This window comes from Coffea arabica, chromosome 9c, assembly GCF_036785885.1.
Source record: "Coffea arabica cultivar ET-39 chromosome 9c, Coffea Arabica ET-39 HiFi, whole genome shotgun sequence".
Lineage (NCBI taxonomy): Eukaryota > Viridiplantae > Streptophyta > Magnoliopsida > Gentianales > Rubiaceae > Coffea > Coffea arabica.
Genome location: NC_092326.1, coordinates 1,564,442 through 1,571,214, shown reverse-complemented (window position 1 = coordinate 1,571,214; position 6,773 = coordinate 1,564,442).

Genomic DNA, 6,773 nt, shown 5'->3' with positions numbered 1-6,773 from the left:
TTTTCTTCGAATAATTTATTTCAACCATTTTAAATCCATTTACATGGAACAATGTCTCAATTATACTTTTAAAACGTCCAGTTAGTAAATTTAATTTTTCTGCGGCTCGTTTAGCAAGAAATAGCGAATACACATTTTTCGATATAATATTCGATCCGAGAGTACAATTATCTTGAAAAATTAAGAATGATCAATAGTAGACTAAGAAAAGTTAATTAAGGGATTAGAGGTGGGTGAGTTCAAAAATTTCGCCTTATCGCATGCGAGTAGAAAGTTTGCATATTGCGCGAAGGAATGATAAAGTGGAGATTTGAGAAAGTTATACTAGACTCATAAGAGTGAGTAAATACAGTGTTAAAGGAATTATAGTTGAGGATTAGTATACAAGTGAAACAAACAAGAGAGAAAAGTTGTAGTACGGGACACTATTTGAACCCTATTCAAAGTTGACTTTTGCAAAGCTTTTGGCCACAATTTCTTCAAGCTTCCAAGACAAGATTCACACAACTCAAACCACTCACTCTCTCCTCTCTTCGGTCGGCTGAAACAGCAAAGGAACAGGAAGGAAGAAAGCTTCTTCATCTTGCTCCAAATCCTGTTCCATTTCCCTCACAAATCTTCACCCAAATTACATACTACTTGGAGATTAGTTCTAGCTTGGAGAAAGACATCATCTTGTAGAATTTCTTGGAGGTTTTGTGGTGAAAAAAATTCTGGTATCATCTAGGGTTCAAGAGGTAACCCTTTACCTTCTTCAATCTTTCTAATTTCTTCAAGAATGAAGCTTAGTTTGCATGGGTTTACAACCCTAAGCAAGAAATAAGTTAGAGGACTTGAGGAATTTCAATTCTTGTTTTAATCTCTAGGCTAGCGATCTTGAGGTGGATTATAGGTAGCTGACTTAAGGATTAAAATGCTTGATTGTTGTGTTTATGTGTTATATAAGAGATTTATAGTTAGAATATGGAGAGAAAGTTGGAAAAGGTTTGAGATGTGAGCTGGCCAAAACTGTCCTATGGTTATCTTGTTTGCATTTCGAATTTTTTTTGCTTATTTGACTATGAAATTGATGGATATAAGTTTTATATTAGGTGTACAAAGTGCCTTGCACAAATTATTTCATTTGGTTGCACAAAACTAGAGTTTTCGAAAATGGAAGAAATCTGGAATTTGTGATCAGGAGGTCCGGACAGTAGCTCTTTGTTTGAACATAACTTGTTGTACAAAAATTGAAATGGAGTGCCGTTTATGGCATTTGAAACTAGACATTTATAGCTTTCTAATGGTATAAAAATCACATGCTAGTTCAAACTGAGTGAACTGTAGTGATTTAACAAATTTGACTGTCCTGTTGTGACTCTTTGTCCGAGAGGAATGGAGAAGCTGCATATTGTGGCTTAATTTTCTCTTACTTGTGAACTGATTTTGGAAATGACTCTTTCTGATGAAATGTATCATTTTGAACCTAGTTTCCAACGCCACCAATCATTCCTAATTTGAGTTTGTATTGAGTGAGATGTGGTCTGATTTCGAAAGTGCAACAAAGCTGGAAACTGGAAACTTTTTCCTTTCTTGTTGGCCGAATGGTCAAATCTGCTTTGGGATGTTTTGCCATGAAAATTTCTATGTCAATTTCTTATCAAATGTTTCTAGAACCTTGGTTTCAAAGAATTGGGATTGATTTCATTGGACAAAAACCTTTGGAAAGAAAGAAAGAGTGGGTTGACAGATTTGCTTTGAAAATTTCACGAACTTTAGTCATTTTGTTAACTGCCTTCCCGTGTGAGTTTTTGCCTAAAACTTGATAGGAAAGTCCAAATATGGAAGTTTAAGTGTACCAAATTTAGTATAAATTCAATATCATTTCGATATCCAAATGATGCCTCAAACATTGCTCTTCAAATCTGGAAATTCACTGTTTTTTTTTTGTTTTTTTAGAGTGTAAACATTTTTTTGTTATTTATCGGAAGAACAAAATTACAAATGCCAATGCTCGAATAAAAAACTACCCCTCCCTCACAACAACCTGGCGGAGGGAAGGCATACCTAGCCTATCTAGAAATAAAGCCCCTCGCGCTAACCGGGGTAACTCCGATGCCGCCAAGTATATATCGTCACGGGCCCGCTGACATCCAGTATTCGCCAACGTATCGGCGACCTGGTTCGCCTGACGGTAACAGTGAAGAATCCGTGGAAAGGAAGACGCTACCCCCATCAACTGCTGCACCTCCGTGTGGATGCCCCATGGGCAATGAGCTAAACGATTCAAAATGCGGACTAATGTCAACGAGTCCATTTCAACGTCAAAGATGGCGATGCCCGCTGGAGGCACAAATTGACCCCACCCAACAGGGAACGGGCCTCAGCCTGCACACTTGAAGCCAAACCGAAACAACAAGAAAATGCCAGCACCATCCTCCCCTCCCAATCACGCAACACCCCCCTCCTCCACTCCAACTAGGATTACCCTTAGAACAACCGTCCGTGTTAAGTTTTAGGCTTCCGTGGAGAGGCCGCACCCATTTTACCAGCCTATGTGAGATCCCTGCTTTCCACTTTGATATGGCCAAATAAAAATGGACCCACGACCATGACGGTACCCGGCAGCCCGGAAACTGGATCCTGAACAACTGTATCATCTCGGAGAAGATCAAATGGCATACTTGAGCCCCCACAATCCTCTTGCTCTCGTACTTCACCCCGTTGCAAGCCTTCCAAAGATGCCAGCAGATCAACAAAGGGACAACCTGGTGGACAAACTTCAACAACTTATTCTGATGCCGCCCCTCCCACCAGGCTGCCAGACATATACGAAACGAAGACCCTGACCAACCTACCCAATCGGAGCCCCAAAGAACTGCCACACAAACCGTGCCATAGCCCCATCACAAAACACATGCTCCGTAGTCTCAATCTCAGGAGATGTACAACACGAACATCGAGACGGTCCCTGCACCCTCAACTTCCATACGAAACAGTCCAAGGGGAGGCGATCTCGCAGCAGGCGCAAGAGAAAAATGAAACTCTCAACGGTACCCCTAGGTGCCAAATGCGCTTGAAAAGAGGCGAAGGCCTAGCATGATGCCGGACCAAGGAGAAAGCTGTCTTGAGACTAAAACGGCCCGATGGCTCCGGCGGCCAAACCATTAGGTCAGGCAGCGACCCTCCAGGTGGGTGCATTTGGCCAATCTCTGCAACTATATCCGGCGGTACCCATTGTGAAATCCTGCAAACGTCCCAGGAACCGCCCTGCACAAAGTCCGCCACCTTATGGTCTGACACACTATCCAATCGATTCGCCAAATGCCCAGAACCTAGCTAATTGTCAAACCAAAAATTCGCATTCCCGGACCGGATGATCCATCCAATGTTCCTTTCTGCCAAGGCTCGAACTTTCCCCATCCTTCTCCACCCCTCTGATCCCTTCTCCGAAAACACCAGGTTAGGATGCACTACCCGGCAAAACTTTGCATGCATAAATGAGGCCCACAAGGACGACTTGGATCGAAAATTCCACCATAATTTGATGGAGAAAGCCCGGTGAATATCTTCCAGCAGGCGGAGCCCAACCCCTCATTCTTCACGCTCAACACATAAATCTTTCCACCGAATCCAATGGTGTTTGGGGCCGTTGTCATCCGACCCCCATAGGAAATTAGCGAATATACCCTCCAGCTCCATGAAAATAGCTTTGGGAGGTGAAGCCGCCATCAACAGGTATGTTGGCATAGCAGAGAGGACATGTTTCAACAACACAATCCTCTCTCCCTGTGAATATCTGGAAATTCACTGTTAAAGTAGTGAAAATTAACCGACTTTAGGCTATTTTATCTTGACGCTCAAAACTCTGAATTTAGTTTCGTTTGTTGTGTTTGAAAACCTATTTGAAACTCTTATTGTGTTACAAATTTCAAAGACTGATTCGTTTTCTATGAATTTTGCTGAATTTCCAAAAATGGCTGAAAAATCAAGACTGGTTCAAACATGTCCTCTTGGAACTGAAATTTTGAGTTGAAAAATGAGTACTTTCCGTTTAGAATCTTGAAAAAATGTCTTCTAGGAACTTTTAGCATTTTGGATCTAGTTTCCAACGGAATAAAGTTTTTCCATATTTGGATGTACCGAACTCAAGATCTGATTTTACCAAGTTTATCGCGCAGAGCTAAAAATTCATGATTTCTTGGAAAATGAGTTTTTGAGAACTTTTCGTTGTCTTTCGATATTGATCATCCATTTTAAACTCATCTTCATGGAGGATGCAAGTTTCTCTTATGAATTTAAATCCTTACTTTTGAATCTCGATTTTCGAGATATTAAAGTTCTTTTAAGACATTGTCTTAGTATTGCGCAAGTGTATATTCTTTTTTGTTTGGCAAGAAGTTTGTAAGTATTTGTGAGTGATAGATAATTGTTATTTCTTCAGGTGCTCAAGAAGATTTTGAAGAGAATCTCGAAGCCAACCACTAAAGGCTTATTTGCTTACTTACTCACTTTTTGATTTGGTGAGTATCAAGTGTATGGAGTGTTGCTACGTGCTTAAATGTTCTCATTAATTGAGTATTCTAAAAGTGCCAAATCGAGTATGTACTTTACTACACTCGTTCTCTTTTAAATGAATTATATTTGAATTATACGAAGTGAATTTGCTAAGTGCATAAAGTGAAGTGTTGCAATAGTGAATCATGCTATGTTTGAATGAATGTCGATTGGAGTGAATCTTATCAGTTTATATTGATAATAGTGGGGGACGCCTAAACTCATCGGCCGACCTTGCGACTCGAACCGGCATAGGCTTGGTCGTGAACCTTGATGAGCCATGAGAAAAAATTGTATAAACTTGATCTATTTGAGAGATCTCACTTGGCATATTCGAGTAGTATCGCCTTATATAAAAGAAGTACGGAGTAGGGGGTGTGACAGCCCCACCTCACCCTAAGGCGAACCAAAGGGTTCGGCGGACCGCCTGCCCAACTCTCGCTAAGACTACTAAGACAGTTATACACAACTCAAAACGTGCCGGAATACAGTAGCGCGCTTAAACAAAGCAAAAATCACAAAATCGAAAAATAAAAAAAAATCGAAACGGAAAGTGAATAATGCCTGCCACGTCACAATCCGACCACGGCCCAATCAAATACAAGTAATTTCATATAATCCTTGAAATGGATATATACAAACCAAACATACCACATGAACATGAGTACACGCTTTGATAAACCACATTCGCAGTTTTACAAATCAAAAGGGAACATTTGAATCCAAGTACAATTAGAGTTCCAACCATTGAGGAGCTATACAAAATATCTAAACTAGCTCAACTTATGCTTCAAAATCACAGTTCTAAAAGTAGATCCCTGTAAGGAAAATAAGGATAACGGAACGGGGTGAGTTAGAAGCTCAATGAGGTACAAAAAATAATAACAGTCAAGAACCAAGGAACTTCATGCTCAATTAATCACATAAGTATACCAAATAAGGAGATGAGCAAAACAACTTAGATAGAAAAGATACAGGTGGCTCTCAGGAGCCAAATCCCTGTTACAGTACTTGATCCGACTACGTTGACCCTCCGTCAACTTTCAAATAAGGAAACCAGTCCAATAGAACGCCACTTTAACGCCAAATCCCGTTCACCAATCATACCCCCTTACCGGGCCCGAACGCCAAACAAGAATGAAAGTGGTAATATTCGAGTATACCGGAATCAAGAGTTTCAATACTTAAAGATTCCCTAGGAACAGGCACTCATGGATTGTGAAATACCTCGACCAAGCCCTTATTGGCTCGATTTAATTAACTCCCCATGAGATTGAGCTCAAGTTTAACAGGAAGGTCGTTGGACACACTTCCAAACGACATTATAACGAGCGCAAGTAACAGGTTCAAGTTCATAATAAGTACAAGTAATAGATTTCAGTTTATACAACACAGGCAAGAGAACGAGTGTGATAAAGTACACCCTCGTCTCATTCAAAATAACAGAGTTCATAGTTATCTATGTCACAAATTTCAAGTATAGATGAACCAATTAAGCAACAATGCAGGGGAGTGGTACACTGACCAGATCAAACAAGGATAATTTAAAAAATTGCCTTCCCAAGTGTGGCTTTACTCGCCGGCACCTCCTAGAACAATCAAAGGCAAACACTTAAGACTTGACTCCAAGACCTAATAAATGGAATTCGCAAGTAAAACTCGGTTACAAGTCATGTGCCTATCCAAATGAACCATTAATGTAAAGCGAAGAGGTGACTTTGGAGTGAAAAGATAACTGTGAGAGCCCGAAATTTTCTTATTTTCTAGGCATTTATTTTAGTCTTTTACGTATAATTTCCATATTTTCTTTCTTATATGAAAATTCTGAAAATTTTTATGAGGACATATGATTTTTACATTTTTTTCCATATAAGTTATTTTCTGTGTTAAAGGTGGTGTACAGTGGATGCGAGACCTACTAGTGCGATAAGTGCGGTAAATGTGGTTCATTTGGAGAAGCTTTGTATACAAGGATTATATTACATGGTGTTATGAGATAATTAGGGGTTAGCTAGTTAATTAAGTCTTGCAAGACAAAAGAAATGAGATAAGCTTGAAATGGGCACATGTTGCATTGTGATTGGAGGTTGGCATTTGACTAGTCTTTCTTTACCTTTACTAAACTAATTTAGACCAAAAATCATCTTCCATTTCCTCCTTCTTGGCTGAGCAACAAGAGAGAAAAGAGAGAGAGAGCTTCTTCAATTTTCTTTCATTTCTAGCTTGAATCTTGCAAA